The sequence below is a fragment of the Anser cygnoides genome, chromosome 2, assembly GCF_040182565.1.
Source record: "Anser cygnoides isolate HZ-2024a breed goose chromosome 2, Taihu_goose_T2T_genome, whole genome shotgun sequence".
Classification (NCBI taxonomy): Eukaryota; Metazoa; Chordata; class Aves; order Anseriformes; family Anatidae; genus Anser; species Anser cygnoides.
Window position 1 is genome coordinate 38,820,070 of NC_089874.1, and position 21,102 is coordinate 38,841,171.

The 21,102-nt window shown below is 40.6% G+C and overlaps 1 long non-coding RNA gene across 1 annotated transcript; it reads left to right on the forward strand.

Annotated features, from left to right (window-relative positions):
- The first annotated feature begins 26 nt into the window (after window positions 1-26).
- LOC136790045 (uncharacterized) lies at window positions 27-19,191 on the forward strand. The gene is made up of 3 exons (XR_010829214.1): window positions 27-131; window positions 924-5,726; window positions 15,080-19,191. It is a non-coding gene; the product is annotated as an uncharacterized lncRNA (long non-coding RNA).
- Window positions 19,192-21,102: the final 1,911 nt, after the last annotated feature.

Consider the following 21,102-nt stretch of genomic DNA (forward strand, 5'->3'; position numbering starts at 1 on the left):
CAGACACACAGCCACACGCACAGACACACGGACACACGCACACAGCCACACGCGCGCACCCGCCCGCTCGGCTCCGCTCCCGAGCTGCCTCAGCAAGGAGGAGCCCGGACGGAAACCACCAGGGCAGCAAGGTACCGGCGTGGGGCAGCCCTGCCCGTGCGTCTGCGTGTCTGTCTGTCTGTCTGGGCGTCTGCCTGCGGCCCCCCCCCCCACCTCCCCGGTCCCCCCCCCCCCCCCCCAACTCCTTCCCCCGGCCCCCCCGGGCGGGGAGGTGCGCGCTGCCCCCGGGGAGGGGGCGGCGGTGCCGTCGGGGCAGCGCGGCCGAGGGAGGCCGGGGGGGTCCCCGCCTGCTGCCTCCCTCCCTCCCTGATGGGGCGGCGATGGGAAGCGGCGGAGGGGGTGGCGGGGGGGGGGGGGAACCGAGCGGCGGGTGAGTGTGTGTGTGTGTGTTTGTGTGTGTGTGTGTGCCGCCCCCCCGCCGAGCAGGGAGTCAGGTGGGACACACACGCACACACACACACACACAGCCCCCCCTCCGCCCCCGCCTTCCCGGCCCCCTCCCCTTCCCTCCAGCTTGCCCCTGATCCTTTATTTCCACACCTGCACCCCCGGCCCCTGTCGGGCGGCGTGCGCCCCTCGGCGCCCAGCGGTTCAGGCAGCACCGGGGCCGGGGCCGGCCGGGCTGGGGGCGCGCAGCCCCCCGGGGGTCGCCGCTCGCCCACCGCCGCCCCGTCGGGACCGGGAGCGGAGCCGGGTCCCGCCGCGCCGCGTGGTTTTGGGAGCCGCGCATCGCCCCCCGCGGTGGTGCCGGCTGCGGTGTCACCTGGCACCGCGTGCCCCTCGGCACCGCTCCTTCGGAACTGGCTTTGTGCGTGTAACTTCTCCTCGGGGAGGGACTTTTTCTCTGTTCTTTTGTTTTTAAGACCCTTGTTTCTCATCTTCGCTGCTGCACGCTTTGGATGTGGAGTTCCTGGAAAGTGAACCTGGCAATGAGCGCAGGTTTCCCTGAAAGCCGAGGCTGCTTTTTATTCCCTAGGAGACTGAGAAGAGAGGGGACCCTGGATGTCAGCCCATCTCCTTTTTTTTTTTTTTTAATTTATTTTGACTTCGAGGCGCATTGCCTTTTCCAGCCCTGGGAACTGGCACCTACGATTCGTGTAGACACCTTTGCGTGTCTCAGAAACAAGACCGAGACCATGGAGTTGATATGTCAATGCTTTTCTCAGTTAACCTGTGCCGCACTCTTCTATTAATTGGTATTAGAAAGTGCAACCTTGTAGCGCAGTTATTGAATAATCATTAATCCGTGGAGGATACACAAGCCCAAAGGTTAATAATAAGAACAACAATTAATAATATTGACCTTGCCAGCAGGGGGAATATTTTTTTTTCAGTTATTAAGAGGCACTCCCATTTGTACGAGGTACAGTGGGGTGAATTTGGCCATGGTGTGTTGAGTACCAAACTACTGCAGGAAGCCCAGAAATGAATTCACCCCATTATCTCCACGTTACCGGGCCTCTGACTTTTTCTCCCTTTAAAATGTATCAAGCACTACTCTCATTTTAAATAGAAATGCTAAGTCTTTAATCAGTTCTGACATTTCCACTAGAAAATAACATCTAGCTCTCTTACACAGATAAAAATTTATTTGCCTGCAGCTGGCTTGTTGTAGTGCTTTGGACCTATTCCCTTTCTCAGAGAGGACTTAGCTTTTTATAGTCTCTAGGTACCATGGGGTAATAAATAGAAAGTCAGTACAAAGGGGACGTTCACACTTTTACAGGCATAACTATCCACTCCCTAGAGCTGCCTCCTCGCAGAGCTCCTCTGCCTGCCTGCCTGCCTGCCTAACTGGCATGCTTCTATTGTCAAAGACCCATCTCCTTTATTTGTATCCCACTCTCCCGACTGACTGGTCAGTGAATCCTAATAATAATCATGTTTCATGTCTCAGAAATCTAATAGTCGAGTTACTCACTCTTATAAATTGCAGCTAAGCTATTTGGGTTAGTCGTGTTATCCCCACTTTAAAGACAGGGAAACTGAAGCAGGAAAATTAACACATTTGCCTGAGGCTGCACATGGATTTAAGAGTAGATCCAGGACTGGAACTGAATTCTGTATTTAGACCATGCTCCCTCTTAAAGATTCCGAAGCACACTGTGGAAAATGCTTCTTTAAGAAAGAACTGTAATATAAGTCTTATTTTTCATTGATTTTGTATATTAGTCAAATTACACACTTTAAAAAAAAGTGTGTGTATATATATACACACACCTATATATATAAATATCACGTTTCCTTTTCTGAATACAAGATTTATTCAGCTTTTAAAAAAGTGTAGTGATACCTTTCAACTATGTGGTCAGGCAGTTTACTTTGGAAACAAGAAACATTTAATATGAGATTGTGAGCAGTAATGGGAACAGAATTGCTCATTATTAGGTTATTGTAAACAATATTCACTGGATGTTATGGTGTAGTTATAGGCCAACAAAATATAATGAGTTCAGCATTAGTATAGATAAGGTGCTATTGCTTACCTAGTGTGCATCGGTTTTCACCATAATTCTCCTTCAGTGCTTTCAGTATCAAAATACTTAGTATGGGTTTAAGCACTGAAGAACATGTGTGTGTGGAGGCAACCATATACTGTGAGAGTTACGATTTATATCATTAAGCAGTGAATTTTACAGAGTTGTGTCATTCATGTCAATGAAGCAAGAAGTATATTGCCTGCCCTTTAGCTGTGGCATGTCATCAAAGCTGTATTATGGTATGACTGAGCGCAGATGGCATGCCTAAAAAGCAGGTGTACAATATAACTTTCCTATTACTGACACGTAGATATTTCCTCTTCCTCAGTGTCCATCTCCAGATGTTTCCTTGCCCAGCCTTCTACAGGAACTATAGAAAGTCCTGCTCATCCTGCTTGTCTCTGAAGTCTGAAGTTGTACAGTCAAAGCCTATACAGAATATATGCTCATACATATTTTTATGTTTTTATACTGACAGCTCCGTTCTGAGTTTTTTTTCAGAGTCCTGATTTCAGGGAAGTGGGTGCAGATCTCATTCAAAGAATCTTTCTCCAATGCCATTAGCATTACCTGCCAAAAATGAAAGTGGCATATGAATCACAATAATTCACTCATGATTTTGTGGGTATAGAGCCTGCCAAGGAACATCAGAAATCCACATGTTGTTCCTGAGTTTTATGGACTTTGAACAGTGGTAAAAGTAAATTTATCCAAAGACCATCTTATTAATGACCCATCCTATATGGACGACAGACATAACATATTCAAGAGAAAGACGGTATTAACTTAAAATATTAATGTCCAAATGTTTATCTTTCAAGTGAGGTGGTGAAACTGGTGAATCAGAAGACTGACACTATGTCAGGAGCCTTTCCTGAGGTGCCCCTTATTGGAGTGTTACTGTGACATAATGATTTGGAAATATGCTTTTGTGCAAGAAGAGCTATCAGATCCTCTGGGAAATATTGCAGATACTTTCCAGTTCCTTTCAGACATGCAAATACACTAATGTTTAGACATGAGTAGAGAGTAGAGGTGGGGAGTATAGTAGAGCAGGGAGTGGAGTAGAGTGGGGTTAAAAGCCTCTGCATAGATCACAGAACCAAATAAATACATGCACTTTTTTTCTGAATCTGATGTTAGTGGGGGCTTGGAATAAAATGGTCATTATTAAGAAGAAACACTGCATAAAGGTGTGGATACTTGAGAGTTATGTTGACCCATGGCTGATAGAGAAGACCATTCCTGCCTGTTATTACAGATGATCAACAGAAGATCAACAGAACTCTCAGTAATGCTCAGATACTTGTGTCATTCCCAGGTAGCACACACCTTATAAAGTATGGCTTATTTCCAGGTCATAGTGTACAGCTAAAGTTATAGCACTGAAAAACACTGAATGCTACCTAGCACTTCTTATGATTCCTTGCTTTCTTCATGATTTGCTTTAAACTGAGCACATCAGAAACTGTTGAGTCTTTTTTTTTTCCCTAAGAAGCTACAAGAATGGCAGCCTATGTATTGTACCATGTTCATACACTTATGAAACAGGGCAAAAAGACTGCTCACTAGCAAGGTCTGCCCATAGCTGTCTCAGCAGCTTAATGAAATATTAAGACTTGGTTTGAGCAACTGTTCTCCAACTGATATTAGTATTATCTGTTGCAGATGAGAATGTCAGTAAAAAAATACAACCATGTGGGAGAGGCCTTCCATGCATATTTTAAATGCAAGTGGCCATTATCAGCTTTATCAGAACCGTATCTGATGTCTGATATCACTGGTGGCTCAGTGGAAGAGATCCGGATGACTTTTTTTCTGAACATGGCAGCTACTTTCAGAGTATTTCTGCAATCTTCTGATTATCTCACCATCTGTTGGCTAGAAACCAATCTCCTGAACTTAGGCCTATGTCACCTCACTACCTGAATGCCTCTTCTAAAAATTTGTTCACTGAAAAGTGTATCATGTCCATAATAAATTCATCTGTCCTTCTCCAGACTGGCTTGAGTTTCCTCCCGTCATTCACTGAAGGTTCTTTTTCCAAGCCCTGATGCTACACAGTACCTCAATCCATTCAGCTTCTCTTCAAGATGGTAACTACTTTCCGCTCCACTTTCTGCTGCAGAAGATCTTTTGATTACCTAAGAAAGTAAATTGCATCCTGTAGATTTCCTCTTACAACTTCTGCTTTACAGAAGAAAAGATCAACTTGTGGCAGATGCGTCAACGACGTCAGACTCGCTTCTCTGTTGTCTGATTGCCCTCTCCACCTTCTGTCGATCTGAAACTTTCATTTTGGAAAGGATCGAGGGTTGTATTAATATTTGTGTTAACCACTTTTTCCTGCACATTGTCTGTTCCTTCCCCTTGGCGTCTGGCTTGTCTTGGCTGCTTTTAAAAACTCTGTTGCCTCTAGTGAGGGACTGCCAGATTAGACCAGTGAAGAGAAACCAGGTGACTGTCTACTTTTACAAATATAGGTTGTGTATAATAAATTCAGGTTTTACATCTAAGCAAATTAAATCATCATATGATTCTGACTACATGCATTTTTTATCAAATATGGCATATATTTCACAAATTATATTTAACATACGCATGTTGCTATTCTGAATACCTGACTAGGAGTTACAAGGTGTGCCACTAGATCTTAGTAAATGGGTTTATGGAACCAGAAGAAATAAGATAAAATCATCTCTTTTTCTTGCATTCCTGACAAGTCCAGTGGAAGGGCTTTTCCTCCTCTATAGATGGCAACATAAACACCTCATCACAGGTCTGTTTAGAGATACAAGTACATTTTTTTATTAGAAATTTAGAGACTTTATAAAGGCCTAAGCAGAAACTGCCCACAATAAGGAAGTTTTAAAGCAATGTCTTTGGTCAAGAGTTTACCACATCTAGTCAGTAAGGTCTTCCTCTAATGTTTCTGTCATGTAGTGGAAGACATTAGTTACAATGTCAGAATAAACACGTTACTTCTGCAAAAAAATATGTTTTAACCTCAGGAATATTGCAACGTGAAAATAGGATTTAGCACAATTCTCCCTATATGGTTTATCTACAGACAGGACAGTTTTAGTGTAAAGCCCTAAACCTTGCAAGATGATTCCCAGCCAGAGGTACACCATACCTTGAACATCAATCCGTCAGCTGAGCACTGACAAGGATTATCCTGTGAAGGTAACAACTCAGTGCTTTCAATGTTAACTGTCCTCAACAACTGCTTTTTCTTTCTTTCTCTCTCTCTTTTTCTTTCTTTCTTTCTTTCTTTCTTTCTTTCTTTCTTTCTTTCTTTCTTTCTTTCTTTCTTTCTTTCTTTCTTTCTTTCTTTCTTTCTTTTTCTTTCTTTTTCTTTCCTTCTCTCTCTCTCTCTCTCTCTCTCTCATAAATAAACAGATACTTTGGTGAGCACAAAGATGTCTCTGTCAATACTTACATTTTGGTCTAGGTGGTGTGAAATGTGTGACTCGGGTGGAATTTAAGCATGTGAACAAACAGCTATGATTCCAAAAATTTCTGCTGGGCAGTTGCTTAAACCTCAAAGCAGTACATTTGTCCTCATGGCTCAGGCCTTGGAGTTAGTTCCTTTTCTACCTGTGACTCTGAAGCTGCCTTTCAGGCCTGCTCATGCAGGGACCTCAGGACCTCAGCTCCATGGCATTTCATTTCTCTACCCAGGTCACTTTGTTGGCTTGACCTCCTGGCCCCTCCTGGAGCATTCTCCAGACTGTCTGGCATAACTGGAGCAGGGTCACTCTGGTAGTGATGGCACTTACTCCCAGGAGACATTATGGTTGTCGTGTTCCCCCCCACCCCCCACCCCACCCCCTTTTTGTTCCACAACAATTTAAGATAGAGAAGATAGAAATAATCCCAGGAAAACTCTGTGTGTTCCCCAACCCTGGGAATAACTTAAACATTAGATTATGATCTAAGGAATCCTGAATTTGTTTGCGCTCAAGGGCACCATTTCAGCAGAAGGGTCGAGATTGCCTGTTCTAAAATAACCATCAGCCTGATGGTCAGAGTCCTCCCTTGGGGGAGAGGAGTGTGAGCTGGGGCCTTTCAGAGCAGGAGCGATGAATCCCGTGATTGTGTGAGCGCTCTAATCACAGAGTCGTTATACAGAGGGAGATGGGAAGACAGCTTCTCCTCTAGCTATGTTTTAATAAAACATAAGTTTTGAAGGAAAGATCACAGGAACCTATTTTCATAAAAAGAATCAGGGTGTAGATACTGACTGGATGGAGGCATCTCTCAGACAGCCCTGGGTAGAGCCCTGTCTTTACAGGTAGCCCTCAGGTAAAGACCTGGCTTTAAAGGGAGGCAGGATTTTCAATCTGGGACAAACCTCCATGTTTCTTCCCTGTTAGTTCCAGCCAGTTTATGCTGGGGTCAAGGCACAATGTGCTGCCTGTTTTCCGGGCTGCTTGTCCTGCTTTATGCCCACCACTTTAAAAACAAGGTTCTGGATACCTGATAGGGGACTTAGATGCTGGAGCACCAAGGTTTTGGAATATTTTACTGGATTAGACCATAAACTATATAAATCAGTACCTGTTTATTCATAGCAGTTGGTTTCATATGAACACCAGTACTTAGTATCTGCTGATAGCTGTTCTCTCAGCAGATTTTGTGGTCCATTTTATTTTGTATCACAAAAGACAGCACAGAAAAACTCTTGGATTGAATATTATTCATAATGAAAATTCTCACTGTGTTTCTCACTGGAAACTATAATGGCCAGCGTGACTAGACATTCATGTTCGTTTGAGAGATTTTTTGTGGAATTTAACTAAATTAAAAAAGAAAAAAAACATATTAAGTTATTTATTTATAGGAAAAGCATAGTGAGATTCAAAATTGCTTATTTCTTTATATATATATATTATATATATATATACTTAATCTGCTTGCAAACTTCCCAAATCAGGGAGTAATATAATCTTCCAAAAATGTTGCCAATGTGATGGCAGCCCAGTGCACAGGTTTGCCCTGCCATATCTTAACTGTCTGCTTTTGCCACGTCCAGGGTGTATGGGCACAGCTCAGACAGTCTGTCCCATGCATGTTTTTTTCCCCAAACCTGCATGATACAACTGAAGAGGAGGTTACAGAAGCTGCCCTGGAAGCCTTCCACTTGTGATCTGCATCCTACAACACGGAATATTCTAAATATCATGGGCCTTCCCTAGCTAACAAGCTGGTTATTCTGGCTATGCATGAAGATACAGATTTGGGTCTTAATTAACATCTGTAGTTTAATCAAACCATTTATGATCCTGAGAAATCTGAACTGTAGTCTTTCTGGTTTTTCTGATGACAGACAAATACCATAAACAAAAAGGAACTAAAATAATGGTTTAGTATACAAAGTGTTTGCAGCACAGCTATGTCTGTGACAAATTTTGTGGAAAAGTGGGAGGACTGAGTTTCAGATTTTTCAGCATCTGAAGAAGATTTTAAAGATAGTAGACATGAGAATAATACATTAGGGATCTCACAAAAGTTTCTGGAGTTTAAGTTTAAACAGCATTCTATTTAATTTCACAGGGGCTAATTCTCTTGCAGTGACGATGCTGTAAATCTCCAGTTAGGCTCAGTATTATTATAAAAGAAGTTGGCCCAGGAGAGAAAATCAGGAATAAATTGCCATGAAAGTGGATTGGCCTGTTCAGGCTGGTGACCTAGTGAAACAGTGCAGGACTTTATAATCTTCGACGCAGACAGGTCTTCATTGTTGAAGGAAGCAGGAAGTGTAAAGAGGGCTGTAATTGCATATTCTTTAATAAGAAATATAATTGTTGCTTTCTCTAAACAGATCTCAGACATATTTTAATAGTGTGCACACACTGAAAAGTCTCTGAAACACACCCTTCTACCCTAATTTGTTCATATACATTGATATATTCTAATGTATTTATGCCCTCTAAAAATGTAGTCCACGTAGAGCATTTCTGATGTGCAGGGTTCCTTACTTTTTGTTGCTTTTAGATAGACTATGATGTAGAGAAATATAATGGAGCGTGACTCAATAAGAGAAAGAAAGTCCAGTAGGTGTGTTTGTTTTCATACTTTGAAGTTTCTGTCTTAAAATAAGGGTTTATCATTGCCATGATTATAGTGATCAGAGTCTTTACTACAGTGTCAGGACTGTGCTATCTTTCATACTCATTGAAATGGTTCCAGTTCTGCAGCATGACTGAAAAAAAAAATCAAGCAGTCTTTTGTTTCAGGAAACTTTGAATTAGGAAAGTCCACTTGTGAAGCAGTATCATTTTCTTTGCTGAATTTGGAGGGATTGCATCTCATGTTAAACTAATATAAATATAAAAGCTTAGGCAATATGAGGAAAAGCGGTGTTGTACAAAGCTTATAACTAATGAAGTTCAGCAAAAGCAGACATGAGCTTCTTTTAGCAGAGTTTTATCTTTGAGGCTTAAATGCAGTTTATCTACTTCTTTGCATTCAATACTCTTTTTCCAGTCATTACAAAACAACAGGTTGTTTTAACTAGCATTAGGTGTACAGCTTCCTGTGAACCATGGTAACTGAGGCTTGAGATTTACAAATGATTGTTCAGTTTTTATCAAACTCAGTTAATCTGTAGAGCTAAGCAAAATTATGCCGTACTTTGGAAATGAGTTCAGTAGTGACTGTCCTTCAGAAACTCTGCTGTGTTTGTATTGTTCTGCAATGCCATGGACAGCTTTTTCAGGACAATTGAGATCCCAGATACATATTCAGTAATTTTTATTTCTGATAAGTATCATATTTTAAAAGGCATTAATTCTTCTTTCTGGGTAATTGGAATTGAGGAAAACATTAGCTTTTCCTCCCAGGAGGAGGGATTCAGTTTATTTATAAAACAGATACACCACCAGGACTTCTAAGATTCTCCATGGTGTTGCCTCTGTAGAATAATCAGCTCACAAATGTTAAAGGTTTCAGCCTTTGTACACGTAAAGGTCATTTTTTGTTGTTTTGTTTCACCACAAAAAAAAAAAGGCAAAAAAAGCTGCATTCTCTTGTAAATTTGCCATTGGCTTTAGAATATAAATACTCGTCTGATAGTACCTGATGTGAGTTCATCAACTCCTTTTATGTCTTCCACTAATCCGTCACCCCTTGATAAAGGCTTCACTTGCTCAGGTGACCTATGTGTGAAATATCCCACTCCTAGTGCCTGAGGGATATTCAATATCATCTTTCTAATCAAGGAAAAGTAGAACCATCTGCATATCTGCTTATGATATTTATACAACTGGGGTCTAGAAGGAGATTCTGTTAAAAAAAATAATAATAAAAGAGTATCTGCAGAAAGAATAAAAAGACCACTACTGTTTGTCATAGATCATATGATTTGTCTTTTTTAAAACCGCATGTCTGGCTAAGATGTACTAGTGAGAGCAGGAAAATGAAATCGTGGTTTGCTACTCCTTGGCAATATTCATGCAGTGAGTCAAGTCAACAATACTGAGGTTGAGAAGAACACAAACCAAGGAGGTTGCCCATGCAAATGATGCATCCTGGTTGCTTCCTCATGAACTCTTCCATGAAATCTTGCTGCACCCATCTTGATTGCATATGCTAATCCTGGCTTCTGAATTGACTCATAACAGATTTATCTGGATTTCCAACTTCCTCTTCTCTTTAGAATGTTAATTAAAAGAAAAATGATTACACTTAAGATATTCATGACAATAACAGAGCTTTCTTCTAGAGAGCCAAATTTTGCTTTTATTTATATGGGACCATTTAAAATCAATGAGTTTGAGTCTATTCAGCACTATGGACCTTTTAATACTCACATAGTATAAAATGCCCTTAGCAGGAAAGGAAGATCATTCATATAACATATTTTTCAAATTTTACCTAAGACAGTAAAGTGGAGGAAAAAAATCAGCTTTCAGAATGAAATATTAAAAAAAAAAAAAGTTGAAAATAGACAGGGTGAAAATAAGCCCAGAGTTGCTCATGCAGACATATATTCTTCCTCTTTTTGCCAAAATCAGTCACTGTCTCTACTAGGCCTGCACAAGCAGGAGAAGGAGGCTTTGGATATTCCCTTTATGGAATATGGAGAATTTGAGGCATGTCCCTAGCATAAACAGACAATTGTCCATTGTTATTTCTTATGCCAGATGCTGAGTTTGTTTATTTTTACTCAGGATTTAGGAACTCTTTAAATAATATTTGTTATGTTTTTTAGTATGAATAAAATGAGATGTAATAAAAGAAGTAGAATGAAATTGCTCTTTCTTCCTTTTTTTAAAATCTTAATTCATATTGTGAACTTGTACCAGCCATTTTTAATTTCATATTTATTTATGTATTTACTCTTTCTTTCTTTCTTTTCTTCTTAGCAAGGGACTTTGTACTCATAGTCTTGCTTGGTACCCCACCATAGTGTTGCTTTTTTTTTTTTTAATTATTTATTATTTTTATGTTCAGTAGATTAAATCATACTATCCTATTCGGGATCTTCCCACCACTACAGCTTTTGCCACCCATAACCTTATTTTATGATCAAAGGGGAAATAAAGGGAAAGCAGTAATGTTAATAGGCTTTCCCATGCAGTCTCTCTGGGAATGGTCTTTTTATAAGTGTCTTGAACTTGACCTCTTCAGACAGCCCAAAGGTCCAACACACATTTTTAAAGTTGCATTTAAATTTTAATATTTTTATTCTGTGAAGCCATTTAAAACCTGGCCCTCAAAACACAAAGCATAAATCTTTCAGGACAGTCATACAGTAAAATTGATGTGTGCGGAAGAGAAGTTCCGGAAAACCCCTAAAGCTCTGTTGCTCTGCTTTTCATGTCGTTTTATAGATACCTTCCCTACAACACTACCAAATAATCAAACAAAATCCAATGAATAATATTGTGATTTCATCACTCTGGCATTTGAACTTGCAAATACAATTTAGCAATGAATTAGGAGAGGAAAAGTTTTGCGTTGCCCCACCCTCATTATAAAAATGTTCTTCAGAGCCAAACATTTCAGGCATTAGAAAGATTTACAGTAATAATATACGTAGCTATAATGAACTTGGGAACAAGGGAGTCTTGTAAGAGATTCTCAGAATGAGAGAGAGGTTTTGTAAGCAATTCTATCAACACTAAATAAATATTTAGGAAGATAGACTTCTCTTAGTGAGTCTGTATAATAATTGTAGTGCTAATAGGAAGTATATGATTTGGGTATGAGAAGATACGTATCTCTGAGTCCATACAACTTGTTTGTGTGGGTGAATCTAGTTCTCATTAAAGGTACTGGTTTGACTGTCCTGATTGCTGGAGTCTTCTTTCCATGAAAATAAGTAAGCTTTGTCACTGCCTGTATAAGGTTTATAGCTGTCCCTCAGTTCAACTGAGGCGAATCTCTTTTTATAGAATCATAGAATGGCTCAGGTTGAAAGACCACCTGGTTCCAACCTCCTGCCATGGGCAGGGACACCTCCCACTAGACCAGGCTGCTCAAAGCCCCATCCAGCCTGGCCTTGAAGACTTCCAGGGATGGGGCATCCACAGCTTCTCTGGGCAACCTGTGCCAGTGCCTCACCACACCGAGATCCCTTTTTTTGGGGGGGTGGATGTGGGGGGTGGTCAGCAAGGCAGCCAGATGTGACAGTTCAATTTGATAATATACATGGAAAGGAAATGTGCACTTGTTAAATGGTTGAAATCGACCTGTAGGTGGAGGTTGCACCACAGCCCACCTCTACAATGTTAATGTGCACCGTCCAAGCTTGGTAACACACATAAATATTCATTTATTTTCCTTTGTTTACTTGTGTAAACTTTCTATGTGTAACTCCTAAATCCAGATCTTTGACCACACCAGTACACAGAGAAAATAGGGAAACTGGGTTTTTGTGAACTTCAAGGCATAGGGGAGGCAGGAAAGAGTGGCTACCAGCCACCTCTGTCTGGCATGTTTGCTCTGGTACCCTCTTTTAGTGTCCTGCTGCAAGGAGAGAGGCTGGGATGGAGCATGGCCTTCTGTTCCTGGAACTTGCCCTGGCTTCCCATGTGCCTTGCTGAGCAGAGGATGTGGGCACAGAAACAGGGAATCCCATTGAAATTGCTGGAAAAAAACTCTCATTAACTTAATGAGATTTGGAACATTACAAGGGAACTCCAGCTGGAACCAGATCTGAACCCGAGTGTGAAACATTCCTGAATATACTACCACAAACTTGTTTCAAGGAGAATATGTGCTCAGACATACAAATGGCTAGATTCTGATCTCGGTAACGCCAGCGTGAGTCTATTGACTCATATAAACTGAACTCAGAGGACTAGCCCTGAAGACTGTAAAATGAAGATGCACACATGCCACAGGAGACTATGAAAGGAGGGTGGAGCTATGAAGATTTAGCCACACACCTTGCTGGAACACCCTAAGACAGGTAGACCTGGCAGCAGTTGCCTGAGACGGGACTTTCATCCTGCATAATCACTACTTTCCATAATTAAGAGTACAGTCTGACTGGGTTCACACTTACTGTGCTGTAGTCTAGCTATGCTCAGGTTCTCCATACAACACTTCTTTCCTTGCTCTCTAACAAACACACTTTACTTTCATATATGTTGGATGAGTAGCTGAGCTGCCATGACTGTTGGGCTTCTTGGGGGGGAAGAGGACTGACTTATGAATATCAAAAAGATAGAATGAGGAGAGAAGAAACAGATTCTCCTTCCAGTATAATATGATAAGGCAGCAGGCTGGGCTCAAAATAGGCAGAGGAAGTGCTGAATGACCCAAGTGATGACAGGCTTGGTGGCATTCTTTTGCGTGTATAGAAGACACTTGTTTTGTCCATATGTCTCTATACTGTTACTGAGAAACTACTGTAGTGTTCTCATGGAGTGATATTCAGACTGAAAGTTTAATCTGAAGGGGAAAGCCAGTCTGTTTCCATCTAGTTTATAAACTTTTGAAAAATGTCAGTGGAATAAAGATCTCTACATTAACTAGTCTTCATTCTTTTTCGTCTCTGGGTGTACCAAAAGCTCTCACTTCAATCAAAGTTAACGTGAGTTTTCCTGAAAAAAAGAATTGGACCTTGATAGAGCTTTGACTTGTCACCTATTTAAGTGTTTTCATTACTTTCTGATTACTTACCCAGTGTTGCCAAATCTAACTTTTCTTTATTAAGTAATTTAATACTCAGAGCTCACAGAAAACTTAACATGTCATCCATCTCTTTCATTTTAACTGATTCAAAGCAAACTCCATTTCTTAGAGCAGATTATTTTTGCATTGCACATCTGAACTTGCAGTGAGAGACTAATACAAAACAAATAAAAACTTTCTTTTTTGAAACTTTTGAACAAGTTAAAACACATCCAAAACTGTATTCACAGTAATTGATACTAATTAAAATGCTGAAGCTGCATTCACAAGAAATGAAAAGGAGTATTTTGGGTCTTATCTTTTGCAACGTGAATGTTTTTCATGCTCAGCTTTTCATAAACGCAGAAATATTATACCTTGTATTATTTCCATGGTAAATGCTATTGCTGTTCGGCATTTTATGGGGTGTGGTTTATAATTTTATTAACACCATCTGTTGTTTAAAAGATAATATAGAATGTTTAAAAATTACCAAAAATGCTGGTGTACACAAAATCAGGAGCAATATTTGCATTTTGCTCTTTGCCTGGCAATTTATCTGCACATAAAGCTGATTTGACTGAAGCCAGTTGAATTTAACTCTTTATGGTTCATGTGATACTTCAAATATCTCCACTAGACTATGCATTAAACACTATTAGTATCATGAGCACATTATGTATCTGAAACAGTCTTTGCTGCCAGATCTTAAAAATGCTGAAGGGTAAGGAGGGAAATGAAAGGACATATTATGAAAGGACTAAGGACCCTGAAGATCATCTACAAACAGAATTACACGTCTTTAAATGGAAAGGCAGGCCAAGAAGATGAATGAGGAATGAATTTGTTTGCGTGACTTACATTTCTGTTAGAAACGCTTAGACACATCTAAAGGCAAAAAAGAGTTTTTAATTACTGAATAAACCTTTTTTTTTTCTGAAGCTTAATGGAAACACAGCATCATGAGCAGGTGGTTTTACACATTTCACTCCACCCACAGCCTGAGAGTAGAGCCAGTTAAAATACAAAGGCAGGAGAGGTCATAAATACAGGAGGTAAGGGATGCTTGAGTGAACTTGGAGGAAGATCACTGACAAAAGATCAGGAGAGATGCCTGTGGTTGGCCTGCATCTTGGCCAGGTGGAGAGCTATTTCAGTTTTGCTTAACAGGAAAACCATCATGGCCTTCTCTGATCTCTATTACCTAGCTGCTTGAAATAAATAGCCAGTTGCATTTAGGGAGAGAGGAGGGACAAAACACTATTAGATACAAGCTTGCCAATTACAATTTGATTCTTCTGGATTTATGGGGCAGAGACAATTGCCCTCTTTTGCTAGAAATGTACTGAAAAGAAGATCTTTTCCAGCATGATCTCACAAAACAAAGTCTGTACCACTTTGTCTTTCAGCTACAAATTTTCCATCTGAAGAATACACGGAGGAGGACACATCCCCTGTTACCAAAGAATGGAAAAAAACCCTGTGTCAATGAAAGGCTCATCAGGCTGTTATTGGCTGCCAAAACAAATATTTTGGACTGAGAAAAACTGCACTTCAAACTAATGAGGATCCAGGTGACAGGCGTTTTATTTAACTCAATGCCATAACTTCATCTATAAGGAAAAATGGCCTAACATAGCCATTCGAGGAAAAAAAAATCCAGATAGTCTAGCATCCTATTCATATTCTGGGATAAAAACAAAAACAAAAACCAACAAAACTGACAAAATCCAAACAAACAGACAAAACTCTTACATAGATGTATACACTTTGTCTTGGAATTAGCTTGATTTTTATTCTAGAATAATTATTCCACTCACAATGCAGAGTAATTATTCCCGAATAAAGTCCTTTTTTTTTTTTTTTTTTATTACAATGAAGTGTCCACAGGGAGCTATCAGAGAGTAGTTATCCCAGAATTGCTGTGCTGCTTAACTTCCTCCATGTAGACAAGCCTTAAGAAATCATATCCAAAAGAAGATTGAGGAGAAAAAAAAAAAGTGTCTGTGCATGTGTTACAGCATAAAGTGTAAGTGCTAAAAGTTATACATTGTAATGTAGATGCTGTAAACCACACATTTATCCCAGGGTACACGGTACATGGTAATAGCAGCAAAAAAGGCTTTTGTGGAAGTGTATGTAATAAGAATTCACACCATTTCTTTTGATTTAAAAGTTACTTTCAAATATTTCAAATTGAGCTTTTGTCTTTATTCAGTGCAGGTACACTGCTTACTAAATAGTTAGTTGTGTTCCCTCTCTGGAGCTGCTGGGAAGCTGTAATTAACAGCTATGTTCAATCTTTTGGTATATGGTGGCACCAGTATGATGCTGGGTCACAACTCCTTAAATGAGCTGAGATGCTAAACCTTTGCCATGTGCTGCAACAGCAAATTAAACACAAGGGCAAGAAAGAGGAGTGTTTTATTAGCTGAGCTGGTACCCCCCCATTATATTAATACTTTAAATACTTTACTGAGATGCAGTCCACCCTCTCTCTTGCTTCGGGAGGAGTGATGTACAGTTGTAACTGTATTGATTATATTTGCGTCATGTTTTCATGCTTTTTAATTTGCTTTTTATTAAAACAAGTCAGTATAAGTCACAAGACTCATGGAGTTTGTGATCCTGGGTGGGAATTTGAATGTGCTACTACTTTATATCACTCTCAGGGATTCCTTAAATATGGGTAACCCTGCCAGAATCTATTCTCCTCTAACCCTGTCCTATCCTCATGACAGAGGTACTTTTACAGTATGCCTGGAGGGTCCCAGTGTGGCCCCTGGAGCACTGTGTGTGACCTTGCCCAAGCCCTTCCAACACTTGGTCCCACTTGTGGCCCAGCACTGGTAGGCCTGGGCTCCAGTGTGCTCCTGCACACGCATTTTGTTGCATGTGGCAACCTGCACAGCTGGAGAAGGCAGTGGGGAGGAACACAGTGTTTGAGCATGAGGTAAGAAGCACTAGTTGGGAGCACCAAAGCAGGCTGACCAGCCGTCATATCTGCAGGCCAAGGCCCTCTGACAAGTACCAGAGCCATCTCCATGCCTGGTGCACAGAGCCTGACTGGCGAGAGCTTACACCTCTCAGTGTGGATCCAAAGTTTCCCGGCAGCTCTGGGTACATATCTCAAGTCAAGCAACGCTGAGGTGGCCTGACTGGTCAGGCAGAGACTGACCGACCCTGGTCCTGTAATTTCAGTATACGTGAAGGAGCAGAACTATATTTTGTTTTATTTTTTATATATATATACTTTTTTTTTTTTTTTTTCTGTTGTTGTCCATTCAGGGGAGGTGCTGGTGGGAACTGTTCTCTGCAAGGTCACCAGGAAACCCTCCCCAGATCAGGGGAAAGCAGTTTGTCATTTGCAGACCTGCCGCCCTTCCAAATTCAAGTGACTGCAGGGGAGAGGGAGCTCTGGAAGGTCTTTGCCAAGCCTTGCTGTGACCTTAGGTGCTGCCTCAGTGGACACGGCTCCGGAAAGGGGTGAGCCATGTGCAGTGCCATCTGGGCCCACGCTGGCGAGGTGACCCTCCCTCCGGCACTCCGGCTGCGGACACCTGTGCCTCTCTGTGCCTCCAGAGCCTCAGCCCCAACTCCAGTCTCAGATCTTACCCCAGCACTGCTCAGGACACTTCCTCCATCTCTCCTCTCTGTGGACAATGGTGACAAGCAGCTGCCTGGCCACCCCTGCTGCTCTGCGTGGAACCTTGTGGCCAATAGCACCAGACTCCTGCTGCCTTCCCCTCACACCCAACCCACGAAGGACATTCTGTGCTCTGGACCAGGCCATCAGCCTGGCCACTGGCAAAATCCCCCCTTGCAAATTCCCCTTGTGCTGTCTCATCCCTCTGGCCAGGCACAGTCAGGAAGTGAATCTCTGTAACAGGGCAGTGGAGATGTCTGTGCAACCTCCTGGGACCCTGCCTCACTCCTGCAGCCACATAACACATTGTAGGCATCACCATCTCATCTCCTGCCACCAGAGGCTCTTCCAACTCTCCCTAGAAAATAGGGAGGGGAAGTTTGCTTTAAGGTGCCTTTGATTTCACTGAGTTTGAGATGACACATTCAGCCAGCAGGAATAAATAATATTCTAATAATCAGTACTAAGAATTACTCTGTCAGGATAATCTGCTCAATATTTGAACACTCTTCCTACTTTCTGGGGAAACACAAAACATAAAACCAAATCGGGTTGGGAGGGGTTGTTTGTTTTTGTGAGCCTTCTGGCACTTGTTGTTTTTATAGCTTGCTCAGCAGGGCTGCCAGACCTTTTCCTTTGCATTCTGGTACTTCTTTGTGATCTGGATACAAACAGTAATTGCCAAAGCATTTGATTTTTTTTTTAAACTTGTTACTGAACTTTTTTAAAATTATTTTTTATTTTTATTTTATTTTTTTTAGAACTGTTAATAATGTTTGGGCTCAAATTTGAAAGCTGGCTGGAAAATCCCATGCTGGAGTGATACAATTCCTATTTTTTGGCACCAGATACTCGTTCCTCTTGCTTTCAACTATTTTCAGTCAGGAAAATAAAATATTTGTGCTGATTTTGATAATCAGCCTGTTCGTGCACACTTTCTTGTCAGTGATATTGCTGAGAGTAATCTTGTTACTCTTTCAAATACCACGAGAGGATGTCACAGTTAATGCCCTTCCATTAAATGGGGAAGTCTGTCCACAAGCTGTGGAGGTATTCCCATATTAGTTCACACTTAGTTTATGGTTTTTTTTTTGTTTGTTTGTTTTGTTTTTTCTTGCTGCAGTCCTGATCATTAACTCTAGGAAAATGAGCTATGCTACAATCCAGGCTAATTGCTGTGTTTAAACACTCATTTTAGGTAAGAGTAGTGGTGTTTAAAATCATGTTAGCAGGTCACACACTGATGGGAATATAACTCATCTTTTTACTGTGTAACACATTTGTATTAATGTCCACTCAAACCCTTCTCTGTCGTGTCCAATCACTTTAGTATAAGGAGCCTGCCCTTGGTCCATCAACCATGGAGACTATAGAAGTAAGGATGTTAATTATTAAGACATTGTTTCCCTTGTCTTGTTTCCCCTTAACTTTAGGGTTTCTCTGCCATATCTTTCCAAATATAAAACATGGAAAAAAAAATGGAATAAATGCTTTTCTTTGTTTTAAATCTTGTTTCTCTTTGTTCTGCTATAGGTAAGGGAAGTATAACATTCTGAGACCTGAAAAGTCTGGATAGTGTACAGACCTGCACGATAGTAACTACTATATTTTTAACCTTTCATGACTGAGGGAAAATGCCCTTTCTTCCAGCATATTCCTCGCATTTCTGTGTCTCATTCTCTGAATGCAATTTTTGTTTGATTCATGTCCCCAACATTCATTTGCAGAGATATGCAAAGCAATCAACCTGACACCTCTGGTTCTCCAGTTGTACTGGGGGGATTGGTATTGGTGTATATGATCTCAGCCTCCTGAAGAGAATAAAAGGACTACAGTAGAGTCTTCATTACTTTTTTTTTCTTTTCTTTTTTTTTCTTGGATTTCAGAGAAAGTATCAAGAACCTTGTTATTATTTCTTGTTTTGATCCTGGGCAGAGGCAGGCTGAGATATGACCTGCATTTCCTGCACTTTCAATGAATGGACGAAGTGAAGTAAGTGGACAAGAATCTCATGGTGTTGGGCCTGTAAGTCAGTTCTTAAGTTCTGTTCATCAATTCATTTTTTATTTTTTAAAAACACCTTAATTAAACTACAATATTTTTCCAAAACAGCATGTTGCCATGTAAATCTACTGTCCCAAAGACAGTTACACAGGCTATGTAACATCACTGTGTGGTGAGAACCACAGAGCTAAAAATGGGATTAACTCTGGCATGGCCTTTCATGTACAATAAACCACATTTATTCTGGCTGAATGACCGTAACCCCGTTGATTCCTTACTACCCTTGATGTTTCTCCTTCTGATACTGAGGTGTATCAGGGTATAAAAATAAGTCTCCTTTACATACTGTGTATAAACAGAATTGATTTAAATGTGCCATTTTGCTCTCACAGACCCAACAAAAAGTCCCTTAAGGTTTAGGTTTATCAAGTTTGTGAACTTCACCCAAGACCCAAGGTGCTGACATCTCTGTATGATTCATAAAGAAACGTTCTGTTTACACATCAGCATGAACCTCAAGAAGCAGAGTTTAGAAGTGGTTTGAAATATAGGACAGAAATTGAATGTAATAATGAAAAGCATTTGATTTTCCCATAAAAGTAGCAGATACAAGGTCAGCAAGTGAAACATGAATATGCTTATTACTAGCAGTGTTTCAGTCAGGCTCTTAATCCAAAACGTTTCTTTAGAGGCTTGTGATTCATGTATAAATATTTACCAAGGTGGCAAAATTGGCACCAGAGAGTTTGTGCTTAAAAGGGAAGGTTTTTCTAAATAAGCAATTTATTAGAAGAATAGGTGTTCCACCTTTACATTTTGTGAAATTATGTATGAGGTTTCTACTCTAGAGTATCCCAATGCATAGGAATACAAACAGCAAGAACAGAAAAGAACACTTTTGCATTTAATAATTATTATTTTTTTTTTACCAACCTTGGGTCAAAACAGATTTCAGAAGAGAAAATAACTGGCTCAGAAATGTATTTCACTTGGAAACACCTGTGCAAGAACTCCGTGTTCTTAGAAGTGTAGTCACATTAAAAGTAGTTCATTAAAATGGCTCTGACTTTTTGAAGCATGTTAAGTCTGCAGTATCTACTTATGTAAGGTAAAATTGAAGACTGAAAAACTTGTAGATGTCTGATAGTACAGAAGTTACTGTTGTTGTAAATCAGTCTTTTCTGTGGTTAAATGGTAGGGTGGAGAAGGGTGAGGGTGAAGCCAGTAACTATCTTTTCTCTCCATCTAATTTGAGGGAACATTAAAAGATGAATGAGTGAAGGATTTTCTTATTTTAGGGCAGGTTCACAGCTCTCTGAGTTTAGCTGCTAAACCTGCTAACCCTTTTTTTATTTCAAAATTTTTAGTAAAATGGGCTTCAACTGATGGAAAGTGATGTGGAAGGTACTGCATTTTTCAGAAGCAGCGTGCTCCTAGATTGAAGAAGCAAGATTTCCAAGCCGTGTCAGATGCTGTTTGGGAACAGAATTCTGCCTGTCTCTGCTCTGCCTCCCATATGTCGGCTGTTCATGTTGTAGCAACTCTAATGAACACTAATGGACCTTAATGATAAGGAAGTTCTGCTCAAACCAAAGATATACAAGGGGCAGCACCACTTCTCTCCACAGCAGGACAACAATCAGAATTGGTGTGCAAATAGCCACTGGCAGATGCTTGTTAAAGATCAATGACTTTTCCTTTATTTATTTTTTAAGCCTTTTTATTTTATTTTTTTTTGGGGGGGGGCAGTCTTTGGTGAATTTCTAATTTAGATTGCAAACT